Below are 22,065 nucleotides of genomic sequence, written 5' to 3' on the forward strand. Positions count from 1 at the left end.
CCTAGAGCTTTGTCACAGACGTGACCTATACCCCCACGTGCCCCATCCACACAAGAGAATCTATTAATGGCTATTTTTAAGAATTATTATGCCATTATCATTTATGGCCATTTTGACCTTTGAACTTAAGCATGACCTTGACCTTGGAGATATCGACATAATTCTTTCCTGCCACACACCATCCATAACGGTGAACACATGATTTTAAAATCTCACAATGAACAACATAGTTTATGGCCTTCTTTTACCTTTGAACAAAGTGTGACCTTGACCTTCGAGATATTGACGTAACTCTTTCACGTGACACACAAAGTCATATGACAGTGAACAAATGTGCCAATGATTTTTAAATCTCACAATGAACTACATAGTTATGGCCCAGAAAAGCTCATTTATGGCCATTTTTGACATTGAACTCAAAGTGTGACCTTGACCTTGGAGATATCGACGTAATTCTTTCGCACACAACACACCTTCCAATGATGGTGAAATGTTCCAACTGATTTTAAAATCTCAAAAGAACAACACAGTTATTGCCCGGACAAGATGAAATTCTTTGCGCGACACACCCTCCAATGATGGTTAACAAATGTTCCAAATGATTTTAAAATCTCACAATGAATGACAAAAGTTATGGCCCGGACAAGCATTTTACCCTTGAACTCCAAAAGTGACCTTGATCTAAGTTCTTGGAGATATCGACGCAATTCTTTCGCGCGACACACGGTCCCATGATGGTGAACAAATCAAAACCAAGTCAATTAAAAATCTAACAATAAATGAAATAGTTATGGTCCAGACAAACTTTGTGTTTAAAAGCACTAAGTGACCTTGTGACCTAGTTTTTTTACCAGGCATGACCCATATTCAAACTTGACCTAGACATCATCTAGATACAACTTGTGACCAAGTTTGGTGAAGATCGGATGAAATTTCGGGACAGACCGACAAAGTGACTTTTATATAGCCCCCATTACACATAGGTAAGTGGGTATAATTACGCTTTATATTAATGCTAGCTTGTGTGATGTACTGCCTTTAGATATTGCATTTTTGATACCATTTCGGTAAAAGAACTTAATTAATGAAAAGCTGGTCAGTGACCAAAATTCCCATTGAATAAATGAAGAAAAGCCACAATAATATAAAATAGTCAACAATGGCAACAAATTAGCAGACAACACTAAACAGTATGACAATGAGGGCTAAATAGACAAAACAACAATAACATGAACTGGAGAGTTTCCACCTTGGCATGGACATTGGTTGTAGCACAAAACACACTCACAACAAGAGATGTGTTTGTAAGAAACACAATGCCCCTACTGTGCCGCTTTTTTTTATTTGACCTTTGACCTTGAAGGATGACATTGACCTTTCACCACTCAAAATGTGCAGGTCCATGAGATACGCATGTAATCCAAATATCAAGTTGCTGTTTTCAATATTTCAAAAGTTATGATCAAACGTTTAAGTTTTGGTAAAAGTTTTGTACACACACACACACACCTTGACACGCACACACATACAAAGAAAGACAAGCCAAAAACAATATACCCCCGTTCATTCGATCCAGGGGGCATAAAAAGCCATTAATGCAAAGCATACTAGTCAAAGTCAACATCAGATATGGTCTTACTGTGGCTGCCTGTTAAATTATTCTTTCTTTTAGCCCTCTTAGTTACAATATAGCATTTAGTTTTTCAAATATCTGTGTATGGAAAATTTAAAGATTTTTATTAATGAAATATATACCTTTGAGAGTTCCATGGTACTGGAAGACAACTGATAATATTCCTTGTGGGTCTTCACATCATGTCCCAGATGCTTTGCAAGCAATTTTAGTTCACCATGAGTCATGTCAAGAATCTATAAAGCATGTTAATTCTTGATTATATTCACAAATATGCAGTCATCATTCCAGTTTGCTGCCAATTTAACAAATTTGTTTTGCATCTTCTACAGAAAAGATGTACACAAGAAAGCTTTTATCTGTATAGTTGTAGTCATTATGGTGCTCCAAATTCTTGTAATCACACCATGCATTTACAGAGTCAAAAATTTTGTAATGTTTAATTCTGAAAAAGCCAACACGTGGTTTGGTATTTACATGATCCGCCATTTTGAAAATAGCTACTTCCTGTATATATGCCAAAATTTATGTTAAATATAACAATTGGGTCTAACAATTTAAAATCAATTATTGGGTTCTCACAGATAACCATTTTCTGTCATACAAAAGCTGCCAAAATCAAAGGTCTCCATAAAAGTTTTTATTATAATTTATTCACAAATTGATGGCAAGCAAATTCAACATAATTACTTATTTCTGTATAAAAGCCGAAGTATACATGTATGTATGTATGCCATTAAACTGGAAGAGAATGTAGTATAATTGCTGAAAGTCTAAATAAATATTGTGCCATAATAAAGAAACCTTCAGGTCACAATATCTCATCTGTACAGGGATATGAAACAAAGACCATAATTCTTAAATGGCTTAAGCAATCCCATATTTGCACAACTAGACTTTAGAAGTAATTGTGAACGATTGTACCAGTTTGTAAAATAAAAAATACATACATATAAAACAACACAACAATTTCTTGATTTAACAGCAAAGTTTAATATAAAATAACAAATCTATGTATCAAAGACTAAAGTAAACAAAAGGACTGCAATGGTCGCTCAAGGTATATTGACAGCAAGTAAGAAATGCTGAACCAATGATTGGCAAATCGCCATGACAAAGTAACCTTGGAACTTTTGAAGAATGTCTTATATGGTACCAGACAATATTTCTTACAATACTTCTTATATGAGACTCAACAGTATTTCTTATATGGGACCCAACAATATTACTTATATGAGACCCGAAAATTAGTGTAAACATGTTTATTTCTTATATGGGACCCTACGATGTTTATTACTTGTAAGAGGCCCAACAGATAATAGAAATACCATGGGTCAGACTGGCTGGCTCTTCACTTGGCTCCCTCCTATCATGGGTCAGACTGGCTGGCTCTTCACTTGGCTCCCTCCTATCATGGGTCAGACTGCCTGGCTCTTCACTGTCAGCAGTTGACATGGACTCTGAAAGAACCAAAGTGAAACCTGTAGATTGCATATGATCAGCACAGTCAACACTGGCATGTTGTATCATGAGAGGCTCTGACTCCTGTATAGATTCTAGACTGTGGGTGTCTTCAACAGTTGCCTCAATGACTGTAAACATATAATGTCAACAGTGGGGTCTTGTATGTCTATTATCCATTGGTGGGTCTTGCTGAAATCTATAGAAAATATATATTGGCTTGGATAACAGAAGGTTTTGCTATTATGTTTACGTGACATGGTTCAGAAAAAAAGGCCATATGAATGTGACAAAAATAAATTGAGTTTTTAAAATGTTCTTAAAGTTCGTTCTTTTCCTATTCAGATAATGTACACGTTTTATATGATCAAATGAAAACTTGTTCAAACCTATAATTTTGAAGAGATGCTGTGTGAACTCTAAAAATGTTTTTATATCAATGCAACTATTTTGACGATATAATTTTGCAAGAAGTTTTGTCCGTTGTTTACTACTATACATGTAATATGGCCAATTTGTATTGTTACACGTTCTAAATTAAATGAATTAGCATAGTGATTAAATTTGTGTGATGTTTGTCTAAAATAATTTTTAAACGTCGGAAAATAATGCATATCTTCACAACGTCATTTCTCCGTTATTTGACGTTCACACAAAAGGGGCCTTTTTCAGAAACGCGCCACATATATATAAGTATATAGTCAACAGTTGGGCCTTGATATTATTATCCATTGGTGGGTCTTACTGAAATCTACAGAAAAGTATATTGGACATTACAACTGAAGTTTTGCTGTTATGTATATCATAAGTTATAGTTTTTTGTTTACAGTGTATATTGGTTCCTCTACCCAAACAGTGCACGTATGACCAAGAAAAATTTGACGAGGAGTAATATGTGCACTGGAGGGGTAGAGGAACCCATATACACTGTGACAAAAACTTATAAACAATTTTATAATACTTCAAATTCTTTAAAACAGCCAAAAAATCCTTCATTTAACGGACAAAAATCCCTTTTTGCCATTCAAGATGTTAAAGACAATATCCACATGCCGCAACCCTTAATATGATGAGTAATAGAAGGGTGTCGTTTTTACGTACATATTATACGTGTATAAAAATGTATAACAACGGCAAATGCATTTCTGCAAAATATTTGAATGTCTGTGAACATGCCATAATTAGCTTTATGTTGTATTGTGTCATTGTATTCGTTGTGGATTCAGGGCTTTTTTTCCTTCTTTGCGATTGGCCATGGACGGACATTTCACAATTTTGACACGGCCAATTCACAATCCTTTCATGTCCGTGAATATTTACAAAAACGGCCGTTTTAAATCGTGAAAAACGGACTGTTCGTGCTCAAAACTGTAAAAAGAAGAAGAAGAAGATGTTTAAAGAAAAAGTTAACGCACGCATGGACACACGACGGACACAGGACCATGACATAAGCCCCGCTGGCCAGATGGAGCTAAAAATAAATATATATTTTTTTTTAGGTGGAATTTTTTTGACCAGAAAGGGGAAACAAACAGCCTAGTTCGGCGTCTGTTATAGAAGGTAAAAAACCCGTTTCTAAAATGGGACCCAGCAATACTTCTTATAGGACCCAACAATATTTCTTATATGGTACCTGACAATATTTCTTACAATGCTTATTATACATGGGACCCAACAATGTTTCGTATATGGGACCCAACAATACTTCTAATATAGGACCCAACAATATTTCTTATAATACTTCTTATATGGGACTCAACAGTATTTCTTATATGGGACCCAACAATATTACTTATATGAGACCCGAAAATTAGTGTAAACATGTTTATTTCTTATATGGGACCCTACGATGTTTATTACTTGTAAGAGGCCCAACAATTCTTATTACATGTATTTAGGCAGAAATATTGCAATAATAAAGCTTCAAACAAGGATACATCGTAAACAACCTAATAAATAAATATTCTGCCCATTGGGAATTGGCAAAAATGACTTCGCAAACTGGAAATCTGAAATTGGAAATTCTGCAATCTGGTACAAAGATGGCGAAGATCACAGCTTAATTGCTTTATTCGTCCATTTAACAGATTTTAATGGCATAGAGGTTAAACGACTTTCGACAGCTCATTGGTGTTAATCTGTTGTGTAATGTCAATAAAGGTGTGAAAAACTCGCAAGTCATGTTTATAACATGTATTCCCTATCAGAGCAGTATGTGTAAGAAAAATAAATGAAATAATCCAGGCAATTTGTTTCATGCTTATGCAGTGCAACTGTTAACAGATATTCACTTTCATTTTAACCCATTATCAGAAAGTACCACTCAAAATGTGCAGCTCCATGAAAAACACATACATGCCAAATATGAAGTAGCTTTCTTCAATATAGCAAAAGTGATTGCAAAATGTTAAAGTTGGCAGAAACAGACCAACAGGGGAAAATCCATATGTCCCCCACTATAGTGAATGGGAACATAAAAAATAAAATGGGCTGGGTGGTGGTGGGGGGGGGAGGGGGGTATAGTGTAAGGGTGTGGTGGTCATTTATAAGGTGGGGGGAGTCTATTGTGGTATGTCAGTTAAGAGTTGTTTTGTCAAATTATCAGTTAAATCTAATCATAAATAAAGATGTTATGGCAATTTTAGCAAAATTAAATAATTTGACCTTGAGAGTCAAGGTCATTCAAAGGTCAAGGTAAAATTCAACTTGCCAGGTACAGTACCCTCATGATAGCATGAAAGTATTTGAAGTTTAGAATCAATAACCTTGATACTTTAGAAGTAAAATGGATCTAAACACAAAATTCACATAACCAAATCTTCAATTTTCTAAGTATAAAGGGCCCATAATTCCGTCAGAATGCCAGTCAGAGTTGCATGACTTTGCCTGCACAGTCCCCTTATGATAGTTAATAAGTGTTGCAAGTATGAAAGCAATAGCTTTGATACTTACGGAATAAAGTGGACCTAAACACAAAACTTAACCAAATTTTCAATTTTCTAAGTATAAAAAGGGCACATAATTCTGTCAAAATGCACGCCAGAGTTATCTAACTTTGCCTGCCCAGTCCCCTCTTGATAGTTAGTAAGTGTACCAAGTTTGAATGCAAAAGCATTGATACTTAATGAGTAAAGTGGACCTAAATCAGGGGGTTTTCAGCACTGTCTGCGCCTCCGGAAAACGGAGGCACTCCCAAAGCAAACGGACCCGATCCCAAACCAAAATATTTAAAAAAAGTCCCAACTTCCAAAAAAAAAATTTTTTTTTTTCTTTAAAGAATGAAGTGTCTTATAACTTGTGTGACTAACCAGTGTTTGTTTTGGTAAAAAATATCTGCTATAAGGTTTTGACTGTTCAGTTCTTATCTCAGAGTGTAACTGTAACTAATAAACAAAAATGCAGTACTTGAATAAACGTTGAACACGCCCAATATTGCATCTGTTTATATAAAGAAGACAAAATAACAAATAAAAACAAATTTATTTGTTAAACTACTGAATTATTTAAGCATGATATATTCACTATTTTTTCCCAAATGAGCTGTTTAATCGAAGCAAAATTTCCCCAAATGGCCAATTGTGTCGATAAAAAATTCCCAATTTGGTCAGACTCCTTTTCCCAAAATAGACAGAAAAACCCCTGTAAATGCAAAACTTAATCGGACGCCTACGCCAAGGTGATGACAATAGCTCATAATTTTTTTTCAAAAAATAGATGAGCTAAAAATGAAAAGATGCAAACTAACATGAAAATTAAATCTTAACAAGCAGGCTGTAATGATACCTTTGAATTTGATTTTGCCATTCACTGGATAATTCAAGTATCATATACATGTTTGCCCTAGGTGGCAGACCATTTAAAGCGGGTATATACGATCTTGTCAAATATTTATTAATTAATATAAAATGTGCAAAAAACTTATTATACATATATTTCAAAATAAACTAAAATACAAGTAAAGAAGAGCATTTGTCGGAAAATGCGAAATAAGCAGAATATTTAAAATTGAAATCGAAAAAGCCTGTACAGCCGAATTCGCCAGCATGTATATCATGCATGTAAGATGTGAATCTAAATTTAGTTTAACGGTTCATTTTAAATTCCTGCAGCGATATTGATTCATACGACACACGAACACTTACTTAAAAGACGAATGCATCGGTTATTGTAGGAAAATATGTACGAATTATCTTCGTCACAATCAGCTTGGTGCGCAAGTTTGCATTTGCTGCATTTTATGAAATTCGTCTTAAATGTATCATTTTTCTTGCATATTGCGTGTTATTATAGCATATTTGTTTCAATATATTACAATTTAACGCATTTAAAAATCGAATATACCCGCTTAAAGTTATGTTGCTTTTTTCCTAAGAGATGTACATGAATATGTGTGCCAACTATCATTTGCATACTTTTGACAGTATTGAAATTATCATAACTATTTATCAGCCTTGAAAAAAACTGACAACCATGATGCGAAGTTGGCCATAAAAACTTATTTTCTTTGAACGTTCTGCTAAATTGTATTTCACAAGATTGGCTTACTCAATAATTAGACAATTTAAACAAGAATATTTACCTACTTACTTCCCAATATTACCATTCAAAGTATCATTACATCCATTAAAAACTGTGAACTAAACATACCATTGGCTTTCTTTTCCTACAAATTATTGCAAAAGTAACTTAATATTGATTTTATAAAAGGTACCAGATAACACAAGACTAAACAAAAGGTCCAACAAGATGTGTTTGTGAAACACAATGTCCCCCTATATGACGTTTGACCTTGAAGGATGACCTTGACCCTTCACCACTCAAAATGTGCAGCTTCATGAGATACACATGCATGCCAAATATGAAGTTGCTATCTTCAATATAGCAAAAGTTATTGCAAAATGTAAAAGTTGGCGCAAACCAACCAGCAGACCAACCAACCAACCAACAGACCAACAGACAGGGCAAAAACAATATGTCCCCCACTACTATAGTGGGGGACATAAAAAAGCCCAATATTGCTCAACAGCTATAATAAAGATTGCTGAACTCTTATTGATTTGTGGGGTTGATTAACTTGGAACATAAGATGAATCTGATAGCTCATTAATTTTTGTAAAAGATGTGATCTCCAAGGAAGGAGCAAATTTTAACCAAAGGGGCATTATTTAAACAATCCTGATAGTGGACCAATTAGAGACGCTAGATACCAAATACAAATGTATAAATGCTCTTTCCTTTTTGTTACAGGGAAAAAATAAGAATGTGGCGTCTCATCAGGATCCAAACTGTTTGCTATTCTAATAATATTCTATGAAAAAAACTCGAAGAAAATGCTAATTTTTGAAATTCAGCAGATGAATTAGAGCAGGAGACACATTTCCCAGCATGCAAAGGGTTAACAGCTGTTTTTGAGGATACAATTATGTTAGCGAAAAGCCATAAGCTGTTTGATGACAAAAGTTATGTTAGTAGTTTGACATCCATTCATGTGTGCTTCTTCATGATAATGGCATCATCTATTTATTAAATATGATGTATATGATATAACTAACCTTCCATGGTAGATCAGACACACTATAGTCATAAAGAAGCTCCTCTCCTGTCTGAATGTCTCTTTGAGCAAATAAGCATAGGTATGGTTTTTGTGTGTTCATTTTCAGCACAAAATAATTGTAGATGTCACTATCTATTAATGTAGGAAAGTCCATTAAGTCACTACTCAAAAATACGTAATAGCCAATATGGCGGCGCCCTTATTATCGATTCTGGGATTGTCTATATTGCGGAGGATACTGGCAGTGGTCAATGTATAGTGATTGAGCATGCCTGTATTTACGTCATCGTCCAAGATGGTGGCAAGCAGAAAAGAAATTACGATGAACGGCAAAATGATAAATAACATTCGAATTAACAACGGATACCATATGGTTATAAGGAAATAATTTAATGGGTGTGTCAATTAACCCTCAAGACTAATTTTGAGATTAAAACAACACATATTTAGTAGAAATCTGCACAGTGAATGTGTGTCACTGAAACCAGTGTTAGAAAATTGCAGTTCAGTCTACTAGCAATACATTTTAATTATATGGGTCTCAACATTAGTCATTAAGTGTAAACATGTCTACTTCTAATAAAGGGCCAGGCCCAACAATTTTCATTACTTATATGGATACCTAAAGTGTTAATTATACATTTAATGTTAATTAAATTATAAGGGACCCTAGAATGTCAACTTGTATCTTTTATGTTGGACCCAACGATGCTTTTTACGTATATGGGACCCAACAATGTTTCTTATATGAGATCAAACAATATTTCTTACAATACTTTTTATATATGGGACCCAACAATGTTTCTTATATGGGACCCAACAATACTTCTTATATAGGACCCAACAATATTTCTTATATAATATGGTACCTGACAATATTTCTTGCAAAATTTCTTAAATATGGGACCCAACAATGTTTCTTATACGGGACCCAACAATACTTCTTATATAGGACCCAGCAATATTTCTTATATGGTACCTGACAATATACCTTATATGGGACCCCACAATATTACTTATATGGGACCCAACAGTATTTCATATATGAGACTCAACAATATGACTTATATGAAATCTGAAAATTAGTGTCAACATGTTTATTTCTTATATGGGACCCTACAATTTTTATAACTGATAAGAGGCCCAACAATGTTTATAACATGTATTTTGGCAGAGGAAGAAGTATTGCAATATTGCAATATCATCTGTTTACCACCACTGTTTCCCTTTGAAAGAAAGGAAGTATCTGAAGAGAAGGGGAATGGGAAGCTTGGTATTAGTTTATAGCCGTGTGGATACATAATTATGGCTGAATGTTACTGCTTCTGTTACTGATTATCATAAAAGCTTTAAAGCAACAATCAATATTCCATTAAAAATTTCCTCTGTATTTTGGCAAAGAAATATTAATCTTAGTCTTTTACAGATGACACAGAGGGAAAGTTTTGAAAAAAAATCGGTTAAAAAATAATACAATATAAAGAAGTGAAACTCCAGCTGCTGGAGCAGTATTGAATTTTCATTAAAAACAATTAGTAGGTCCTTTATTTAAGGCAAGTGACCGATTGCCCAAACAGTACAAAACAGCACAATACAGCACAATACAAACCAACATAAACACAAAATATGAATAAAGCTGGGGTCACCGCCTTGGAACGGTCAATGCAAAGCATTGGGGGTTTAAACCTGGTTATAGAGCGCTCAACCTCACACTTGGCCCAGCAATATTCATAATACATTTAAGTGTAAATAAAATTTAACGTCATAGCATTGTTACTCAAGTTAAACAATAATAAAAGGGAATTAAAACGCATTCAATTTAATTGCTATTTAATTACTCAATTGCATTGAAGATACAAGAGTAACAGAATTACAACTTTTTGACGAACGATCAAATAAAACTATTAACAATTGTCAACTACATTCCTTCTTTATAGAAAAGATTTGAGAATACAGAATCATAGAGTTAATATCTCAGATAATCATCGCGCAAATACAGGAAGAAGCAGCAATAATGGGTGTAAAAATTCCATATTACATAGCTTGGTTGTTTATGTGACTGCTAAACAAATTACAAGGCATTTTTCCTGAACAATTCCAGGGAACAGTTAAGCATTTGAAACTTGAAATGTTTTATTTTATTCATAAACCCATGTGGGACAGACAGACACAGTGATTGCAGTATAGCTCCAATCACTTGTGGTAGGGGAAAGCCATATAAAAAGCTACAGCTTTTAAGTGGAGCAAATAATGGTTATTACATGTAATTAACCTTCGGTTTATGACAATTTATTGCAATTTTTCCCCAAAAGTGCCCGTCACATGGTATTTTCCCCTTTTGAAAGGTAAGGCCGTATCCCAGAGTCAATTGTTTGTTTGCTTAAAGGATTTGATGCCCATTTTATTTGTTCAAACATATAAAGGCAAAAACATGTAGTGCCAGCTGAAATTGAAATTAACAAACAAGATTAAATGACTTAAGGTCAAGGCTACAAAGAGGAATCTTAAATGATGCACAGTACCAACTCCAGGGATTTTCTTAACTCTTTCAGTGCTGGAACCGAATTTTGAAGGCCTTTGCAAACAGTTTGGATCCAGATGAGACGCCACAGAATGTGGCGTCTCATCAGGATCCAAACTGTTTGCTATTCTTATAGTATTCTTTGAAAAAATTCAAAGAAAACGCTAATTTGAGAAATTCAGCAGACAACATTTTAGCAGACGACAAATTTCCCAGCATGCAAAGGTTTAAGAACTTGACTTCCACTTGCACAGATCCTAGGCCCAAGCGTTCTTGAGTTATCATCCGGAAACCACCTGGTGGACGGACCGACAGACCGACATGTGCAAAGCAATATACCCCCTCTTCTTTGAAGGGGGGCATAAAAATCAGTTACTTGTTTTATTTCTGCATAAACAAACTGTTGAGTGAAACATCTATCAGACATGAAAATCATGCAAGATTAATACATGGCTCTATATCTAACATAAATGATATTTAAATTTTCATAATATTTAATGATTAATCAAATAACTGTAGAGAATGAAATTTTGAAAGGCCTTATTACTCACTTAATGTCATAAAGACTAGTCACTTTAGGGAGAAGTTCTGCAAAATCTCAAACAGAAGAAGGAATAACGTTGGTCCAGTTCTTTAAGATTAATATTAAATTGTGTTTTGGAAACAGTCAATCTTTAGAAAATTGAAAACAGTTTAGACAAATGATCGTTGTTGGCAATGTTATTGAAACGACCATACTATTGACTGCTAGCCGCTGACAATCGAACTGGACGGGGCTTTATAATCAATAATCGAGGTGACTGCCAACAGCTGTTGTGTTGGAATGTATTTGAAACTCTGACCTTTGGGCAAAAGAATTTGGTTGAATTTAGATTGATCAGGTTTAATGCCTTCTTGAACCCAAATTAAGGTCATTTTGCAAGTGGTCAGGACATGAACCAGCTTTCCTACTTCTTGTGACCAGTATTAGCCAACCACAAGTGACCCACTTCTTCCCAACTTGATTCAGAGGTTGGGGAAGAATGACCTACAAATACAATGTTACAATGTTCGGGAACCAATCTCTATGAAGAAACTTTATCCTACCCCCAGATTCAAACCTAAAAATTGACAGTCTGGCGCTCTATCAACTGAGCCATCAACTCAGCTAGCTGGGCAGGCCCAAAACATTTTGGATTAAAAAAATCAATGCACAGAAAGCAGAAAGCATACTTCATTTTTAGCATATGATCATATAACCGGACATTACCTAACTTTTGGTTCCTAAACATCAGTAAATTACAGACTGCGCATTGCGATAAATAGTTGATATTTTAGATGATATTTAATATATAGCATCTTCAAGGTCTGTTCTTTAAAACGCACTGATTGAGTCGTAATGGGAAAGACTCTTTGTCAAACATTTCGGTATGTTTTGCTGACATTTATATACAATTTTGTTGATTTCTGTCTCGTTTCCAAATCGAGGTTAAACATTGTTCGCGGCCACATGCTAGTATAACTATGTTGGCAAGCAAGAAGTTTAAGCATTAATTTTAAGGCCATTTAGTAGTCCTGCCTGCAAAAGTCCATTTCAGTTTTGATTCGTGTTTAAAGATTTTGCAGCACCTTAAATGAAATAAAGAATAAGGACAATAACAGATCAAGCGTGATAATATGCGTATTGCTAATATATTATATTAAAATATATGAAAATCTTGTTGATTCTTACAATAAATGACATCAATCTTATAGTTTTATTTATGATCCATGTTTAATATCGATGATTATATATGATTCAAATAATTTCATGGTTTTTAACACGCCCATATCTTTCTGATCTATTTAGGATTTTCATCAGATATTTCACACAAGAATACAAGATCACATATAGAAAACAATCAATAACAATAACAAAAACATGAATATTATTTATAACTGGCAATATAACTTGGTCCTTGTAAACAACAAAGTTCATGTTTCGACAGTTTAAATAATATGTTAAATGCCCCCCTCCTTGAGTGGTTTTGATCATGTGATCCGTTATAGCTACAACTGATCCGTTAATGCATGAATTCTGCGGCGAAAAAAAGGTAACACAAATACATTTTGGATTTGACAAGGCGGACAGTCGCTCCAACATTATTTTGCCAACCCGGCTAACATCTATAATTAACAGACAATTAAATTTGCCAACTTGTTAACAGAAAGCCAATTTAACATGAGCGGATCAATGTGATTTTAATAAATCAATTTACTTATTAAGAAACTATGTTACAGTTGGTCGATTCTTTAAATGTAATTTAGCAATCTGTGAAAACAATATGTATATATTGTAATGTCAATATTACGCCAATAATTTACTACCAACATGGAACTTCTAACAAACAAACGCAGTCAGTCTGTGCTATGCTTAGAGGGTCACTCGTACTCAAAGAAGCACATGTCTAAGTCAACCATATGATGGTTATGCAGTAAATCGAACATGTCTGTACAGTCGAATTTGCCTGCATGTTGCATTTTATGAATTTCGTCTTCAATGTATAATTTTTCTGGTATAACATTCTATCAATATATAACAATTTAATTCTTTGCTATTATATAAATATAATCGGTGATAAAACGCGTAAGAAAGAAGACGGTGAGCCACTGACAGACACAAAAGACCTTTTGTTTGGATGTTTTTTCGTTTGTGTATTTTGTGTATATATATGTTTATAAATGTCATATAAATGTCATATCATAAAAACAAATGAAATTAAGAACAACATATTTGCGGTTTTTATGTTTATCCCATTCGCAAAATGGCACTTACATGTATTCCAATAAATGTAATGTAGGAAATGTAATGTTTTGAATTGGCTAACTGTCAACAAGTTGGCAAAATTAATTGTCGGTTAATTATAGGTGTAAGTCTTTGATAGGCATATAGAACGTTTTGCCGTTGAATAAAAATAATGTAGGAGCGACTGTCCGGGTTGACAAAATAATGTAGAAGCGATTGTCCGAGTTGGCAAAATAATATAGGAGCTACTGTCCGCCCTATCAAAACATTGTAGGAGCGAATGTCCGCCCTGTCAAATTTAGCGTTAGCTAAAGAAACTTCAGCGTACAGTTTATATAGTATTGACATATCTGTACGCTGAAGTCAACCCTGTATCGAAAGTCAACCAGAGTGGTGACAGATTTATGTCACGCTATAAATCAAAGACAGTATGTTTTCTTGGATACATTCCTTCATATATTGGTGAATGAATATAAATTACTGCATCGGGGCATATTTTAAGATTCAAATGTTTCAAATGCATCTTACAATAGATGAAAATAACTCTCATCAGCCTGAAAGTCATAATTTTGCACCATTGTCGCTTTGTCATGTGACGAGTTTTCATTTGGATACTTTCGGATCGACCTTGACATTTTTTGCTGGAATTGTAAACATTACTTTCGTTTTCTGAAATCTATTATTTGTGATTAACAAGTTACGTCTGGTGGATTTAAACACTGATTTCAAAGTGAATTTGGTAATTTTGAATATTTTGTACATTGATTTTGTATTTACACTACAATTTGTTTACAAAACAAGCAAGAATAATTATAAAAAAAAAACGGGAAATGTCTTTCTGAATTTGTAAACAATTGAGCACATGGTTTGTTACTAAAAATAGAAATAACATCATATGACCGTGAAATCTCGGGAGATTCGCATTTCAATCATGTGTGTCACGTCACTGTTTTTCTCGATAGACCAGTTGAATGTTATTGTTTACATTCGGGATTTTCCGCGCATGCGCACTGGCTGGTTGGCAAAAAACACTGGTTACAGTAACGTAAAACATGTATACATGTCGTTTGTTTAGTCAATAAAACGATACAAAAATCCGAAATAAACATAAAAACTCTTAAATAATAGTGCAAAAATATAATATTTAGTACCAATAAATGTATTTTCATAAATATAATTACCTCTGTATAAAAATACATATTAATAATATTAATACATCAGACTAAAAACTGGCAATCCAACAAAACAAAACAATAAATATTCTTTCATTTTTTTGTGATTGTAAGATTTTGGTAAATTATATTTCAAAGATAATAACACATACATTAATTTGATTATAATTATAAGTGGTGCAGATATTGTTATTGTTCATAAGCGAACGAAGGTGCAAGAGGGGCATTTAATCAATTATAAAACGAAGCCCTAAAAGCGGAATACATTACAATTAATAAACATTGTAGTAATTTTATTTTACATGGAATGAATTACCGTTTCGTTTCCATCGAATGACAATATCATAAAGTTTAGCATACATATGAAAAACAAGAACTGCATATTAAGCAAATTAAACTGTCTTTGCATGCACTCTCTTTACTGGTGGTAAGGAGTGATAACAATCTAGCATTTTATGATAAATATATCTATATATTAATTTATTTTACGCAAGTATTTTTTACCCTTTTGTTGTTTGCTTGTTTTCATGTCATTTCATACACTACAGAAACGTACAATCTTAACATGAATAGCCGAGTTTACATTTGCCGGTACTCGTTAAATACGTTAATTGTGTAGCAATGAAATTGCACAATATTTTTAATTTATAGTTATTAACACTCTATTATTATGATTAAACAGGCTAATATATACATACACTAATTCCTGTTAATCCATTTCGGACAAATATCTTCATTTTTTAATATGTTCAAATATTTTATTAAAGCAACTGTTTCGTATTTTGGCTTTACAATTTTGCTTAGATGATCGCTCAATATGCCAAGAGATGACATGGAGGTATCATAAATGATGTTTAATGACCAGACACTTGTATGCCACATGTGGTTTATGCAGTGGCCAAGAATAGGTCCCTGGATTTATCACACCATGTGTTCTTTGTAATTGTTTGGACAGTATCCGATCATAACGAGATAATCGCTTTATGATGAACAAAAGTGCAATAAAACACCGGGTTAAAAACGCTGAAACAAAGAGTGTCAAAATTGGTGTGAATAATTAAATAAAAACAATTACATTTATCAAGAGAATTTATTTAATGTGTAACAAGGCAAGTTTTTACAGGCATGTTCAAATCAGTTACTATATGTTGCGTACATAAAGTCGATCTATTTGCTGTTTGTTTACATCCTTATTTTTGTTCGTTCATTAAATTTGTTTTATTCTGAAAAAATTTCAATATCAGAGAATTTTTTATCTAAAAAATGGTCGCGAAGATGTGCCAAGTAGAGATTTTTATGGTAACTGCATACCGTGCTCGTATATTGTGTTCCACTCCAGATTTCGTTTATAGTAAAAACAAATAATAACAACAATATAATCGTTCCAAAAATGCATTTCCTTGCACGCTTATGTTTAATTCAGACATAGTTAGTAAAATTATATTTGATATAGTGCATGATTATCAATAAAAACGATTATTATTTCAACTTTCTCTATAAGCGCTTATATGAATTTCACCTCTTTTTGCCAACCAGTGGGCGGAGTGTAATATTTGCAGGTGCGCGTGACTTCACTCGTCAACTGGTCTATATGTTAGAGCAGAAAAGATAAATGTTAAATGTTTAAGATAGTATTTTGTAAAAAAACATATCAGTTAAATGTGAAAAATGTCAATCTTTCCAATAAAGACATAAAGTAGCTGATTTGGGCCAATAACTGCTTTTACAAGCTGTTTTGGAGCGGTCTTTGTTAACTGTCAACTTTTCGTATATTCCTGGTTGACTTTCCTACTGGGGTTGGTCCATAACTTTAATGTTGTGCCATTCAAAATTCATAGAAAGCGAATTTTAAAGTTATTGAAGCCAGAACTAATTTAGCGTAGGAGCGATTGTTTGTGGGAGCGTTTGTCTGGAAACCTTATCAAACTGATGTAAAAGAAGTCTTAAACCATTTATTGCTTTTCCCCAGAACAACTTTATTACGCTACTGATCCGGTAATAGTAACATGACTGTACCACTAAGGCTAGTCCAACTGTCTTGTGTGGTTAAAGATTCTGTTCTTTTATAATTTATTTCCCCAGTCTAACCATTGCAGTCAGCCTAAAACATATATTGAACTTGTATCGCATGGAAATGATCTGATGCTACAATCATGCTTGCTTTCATGAATGTCACTATATCTGCATTAAATGCAGATTATAGGTTACATTTGTTTGTTTGCGGTAACAAGGTTGTCACCTAAATTCGTGCCACGGCTTTACATGTTTGAAATATGTTTTCATTGTCAGCAAACGTTTCAGAAACTGTGTCCTTATTATTGGTTGCAGTTTCAGTTTAAATTCAGTCATTTGCAGAATAATTTTAATAACCAAAAATATAAATAAACCTAATAAATATTATCGCCACTTACCTTTTTAAGTTTAACCGCGAAAATTGGCAATTTATATTACAGAGTTGTCGGGCGCCGAGTTGTCGTTCGTTGCTATGCTGGTTCCCGGTAAATCACTGCGCCGAGGTTGGTCAATCTCATACGCAGTGGCCTCCCTTATTCTAGAAAAAGACATTAATGATTGGCGAATGCCCAAGGGAAGTAACTGCTGTGTGGAGTTTGACCTAATGTGTGCTAATGGGAGATATAGGCCCGACAATTCGAGTAAAATTACACATGCAAATTTGAATTTAAAAATAGTCATGAGTATGTTAAGCAGCCTTTTTTTAAGTGGGTCTTCAACTGTCGGGTCCAAGTGCCCGATAATCGACTTTGGGACCCGACAATCGACTAAAGACCCAACAATACGGCCGTAAAATGGACGTTTGACCCACCATTTTACCCAATCTGAAACTATATATATATATATATATATATATATATATATATATATATATATATATATATGTGTAACAGAAAAGTTTGATTGTACAATATGCTGCCATACATAACCCGCGCAATTTATGCTGGCTATTTCCTTCTATTTAATAACCCATATCATATACTTAAAATGACCCAATATGGATTTAGTTCATTTTCCATAATATTAACAGCATAACAGCTGATTGCTACTCTTTCGTTTACTTTGTAAGAATGCGATCACCGGTATTTTGTGTTTTCCCATTACTGTAATGTATTATGTTTTATAGGATGTACACTACTTTACTCTGTATTATCACTTACTTTTCATACGACCTTTCGATATGTCTATTATAGTATGGTTAAGACTGGCGATGTACTATTTACAAGTCGTAATAGATATCTGTTCTGTTCTGATATTACGAGTTTGCAATCGTGAGTGTTCTCACCTTTTCGAGAAGATATTCACACCTGACTCCAACCTGCGTTTATTTGACAATATTATTACATTATTAATAGACTCGTTTTCAATAGCCTTTTTATTAACACGTATATTATTGTATTATAATCCAATATTGATAAACATTGTATTACTATAGAAGAAATGGATTTTCGGTTTACTTTTACATATATGTTATATTGTGGTAGATGTTTGGGATTAGAAAAATAAATATAAATAAGCTCTAATTATAAGAGCGGGGGTATTTATTAAATGTTGATAATCGAAGAAAAATATTCCAAATTTGCTTTACGACAGCTGTGTAATTAAACGACATGACATACACATTGCTTCAGAATCTAGAGAATGCTTTACCAAGAAAGATACCCAAAACGAATCCGTATCACCCTTCACTATTCGTTGTACCGCTATTCGACTTAACTTGAAATAGACCAGTACATGCCATGCAAACACTCATTTAAAAGCACTAAAATAAAGGGAATTCTTAAGTTGGCGTTTGCATACGGACAAAATGACTACTATTAAACAGTTCCTAACATGTAATAAAACTTGATTGCCATCAAGTGTTTTATTAATTATTGGCTTACTTCACAATTGACCTGCATCTAATTAATATGTGACTTAATGTAAAGATGTGTGTGTGTGTGTGTGTGTTGCTAGGGATCCGCTAATATGACACTGTTAAATAAGGTGCCTGTTCAATGTGATCTATGCAGTTCTGCGATGATCACACTATAATAAACAATATCTTGCTCAAGGTAACTTTTTGTTATCATAGTTGTCTATTAATTATGAATATTTTTTCACGAAATAAAGATGCGTATCTGCTCATAAAAGAAAAACACTACCATGTAAAAGGACTGCATGTTCAATAAAGTATTCTGATAAAAACACATTACCGCGTATTTTGTAAATCATAAATTGCACAAAACGTTCTTAATGTTTGTGCTATTTTTGTCGACCGTAGGGCATACATTTTTACTGCAAACAAAAAATCCATACATTACACACAAAATGCATTTGCAAACACACAGTTATTGGTGTTTACTTGTAAGAAAAAAGATATTGCCATATACTGGGATAAATTAATGTATAATGCTATGTGTGGTGTACAAACAATAGTGCCAACCTATGTTTTATGCATTGATAGTATTAGACAGTTTTCAAACATTTGTATCGAGACTGTAAAACGACTGTAGTCTATTTTTTTATATAGAATTAGTTTCAATTAGTGGCAACTGCTGAGATAAATTTCAAGCGTTGGGTTTTTTATGCATACACTATACTGATGTAATTGCATTTGGTTATGCATTCAAATTAGAGAATACTAGGTTAGCGTTGAATACAGAGAAGTTTATGTTGCGAGGCTTAGAACGCCGGAAGCGCGAGCCTTGGCGAGCGCTTTCGGTGTTCGAGCCGAGCAACATAAACTTCTCTCTATTCAACGCTAATCCTAGTATTCTATTTATCCCATTTGATTGTTTCAACGTGACATTTAACATAAATAGATCTAATAACCTTAACAATAATTTTAATTCAGTCATAAAAGCGCTTAAAATCTAACAAATGTAACCATGCGTAGTGATATACATGTATTTGCTCTGGGACGCAAAATAGTCTTTCAAAAATTCACACACAAACTGTAAAACAAGTAAAAATATCACCATATGCCTACATTCAATTTTACGCAGTATGAGAATTTTAATACATTACGACCGCGAAAAGATTATTTTACTTTACTATAATTCATTTTATTTTCGAAAGAAAATGATCAAAATCCAATTGGCGTCGATTGCTCCTGACCAAATGCTGTCGATGTCAACATACATGTGCACCATCGACGACCTAGTTCTGGCTACCATAACTTTAAATGTCGCTTTTTATGATTTTTGACTGGCGCGACTGTGTACAGGTCTGTCAATACTAAATAAACTGTACGCTGAAGTTTCTTTAGCTATCGACGACCTTGACAATTTTGACGAGTAAACAGACCATTGCAGCGACTGACACTTTATTTGACAAAATATACAGGGCAATACGTTTTCCGACTTCGGACGACGAATTTAAGGACGCACAGAACGTGTTTTTTATATAATGTTATGGGTATGCCGTGTGTGATCCGATGCATCAATGGCGCCCATGTTAAAATAATTTCCCCGAGAACCGGGAACGACAAAAGTACAAACAAAAATCAAAACACCTAAGAACTAGTATCTTACCTTTAATTATCCTTTAAAATCCATCTAATATGATTATAGGTGCTACCTAATTTACGGGCAAAAGCTTTTTAGTTTTATTTGATAACCATGTATTTTTAATAACTATATGGACATGATTGTGTGCAAAATATTATAATTGTTGCAATAATTAAGTAATGCATCCAAAAAATCAATCTTTAAACGAGTTACATGTTCCAAGATTAAAGATCTAGCATCTTATATATTTTTTGTTTTCTAGCCACAGGAATTTATAGCTGGTTCGGTGTCTGTGGTATAGTGGATGGGGTGTCTGCTAACTGGCTTAGTCACTGGGAGGTCTCTGTATTGATCCCTTAAGTGGGAGCATTCTTTAGATACCCCTAAAGACATACTATGGCGTACCATTTGGGTTAAAAGTCAAGTTAAAAAGAGAAATGTACGTCGAAGTACAATAATTGTACGTCGACATAAATATAAAATACACTTCGAAGTATTTATTTGTACGTCAAAGTACAATTTGTACTTCGACATACATGTTTGTACTTCTACGTACACATTTTCTAAACAGCCAATCAAAACACTAGTCTCTTGAGCCGCTGTTCCTTCAGATTTATTGATAATAAATGTTTAAAATTTCTTTTTTAATTGAGGACAAAATGAATAAAAATATCAGAATGGCAAAGAAACAACACATAGAAGTTACAATATAAAATATAAAATATAAATTTTGTCGCCACTAAAAAACTAGCCATTTTGTAGCAATTCTAAAATCACAGTCTAAGCTGCATACACTTAGCTCTATAGTTACAATTGGAATGCAAATATTAGAATGCATCATGTTATATCATCCATATTTTTTTATTTAAACATTCAAATAACACATAACACAGTACATATATAACAAGGGACAAAATTGTCACAAAACCAGGTTTTCATTGTGAAAAAAAAATCTGATAAAGGGAGAAAACTCAAACTGAACCTTTGAAATGAACAAACAAAATTAACCCCCTTTGTAAGTTTGTTTAAAAAAAAAAATCTATTTTTAGTCGTTGCGACCTTGACATTGGAGATATTGACGTGATTCTTTCGTGCGACACACCATCCCATGATGGTGAACAAATGTGCCAAATTATTTTAAAATCTCACAATGAATGACATAGTTATGGCCAGGACAAGCTCATTTATGGCCATTTTTGACCTTTGAACTCAAAGTGTGACCTTGACCTTGGAGATATCGACGTAATTATTTCGCGCGACACACCGTCCAATGATGGTGAACAAATGTGCCAAATGATTTTAAAATCTGACAATGAACGACATAGTTATGGCCCGGACAAGCTTGTTCCGCCCGCCCGCCAGCCCGCCAGCCAGCCCGCCAGCCCGCCAGCCAGCCAGCCAGCCCGCCCGCCCGCATTCGCCAATCTAATAACCAGTTTTTTCCTTCGGAAAACCT

General features: G+C 33.9%; 1 long non-coding RNA gene across 1 annotated transcript; it reads right to left on the reverse strand.

The window, feature by feature from the left end:
• Positions 1–1,551: 1,551 nt before the first annotated feature.
• On the reverse strand, positions 1,552–17,948 carry LOC127839347 (uncharacterized). The gene is made up of 3 exons (XR_008030298.1): positions 17,517–17,948; positions 2,962–3,093; positions 1,552–1,869 (listed from the first exon to the last, which is right to left on the reverse strand). It is a non-coding gene; the product is annotated as an uncharacterized LOC127839347 (long non-coding RNA).
• Positions 17,949–22,065: the final 4,117 nt, after the last annotated feature.

This window comes from Dreissena polymorpha, chromosome 7 (genome assembly GCF_020536995.1).
Source record: "Dreissena polymorpha isolate Duluth1 chromosome 7, UMN_Dpol_1.0, whole genome shotgun sequence".
Taxonomy (NCBI): domain Eukaryota; kingdom Metazoa; phylum Mollusca; class Bivalvia; order Myida; family Dreissenidae; genus Dreissena; species Dreissena polymorpha.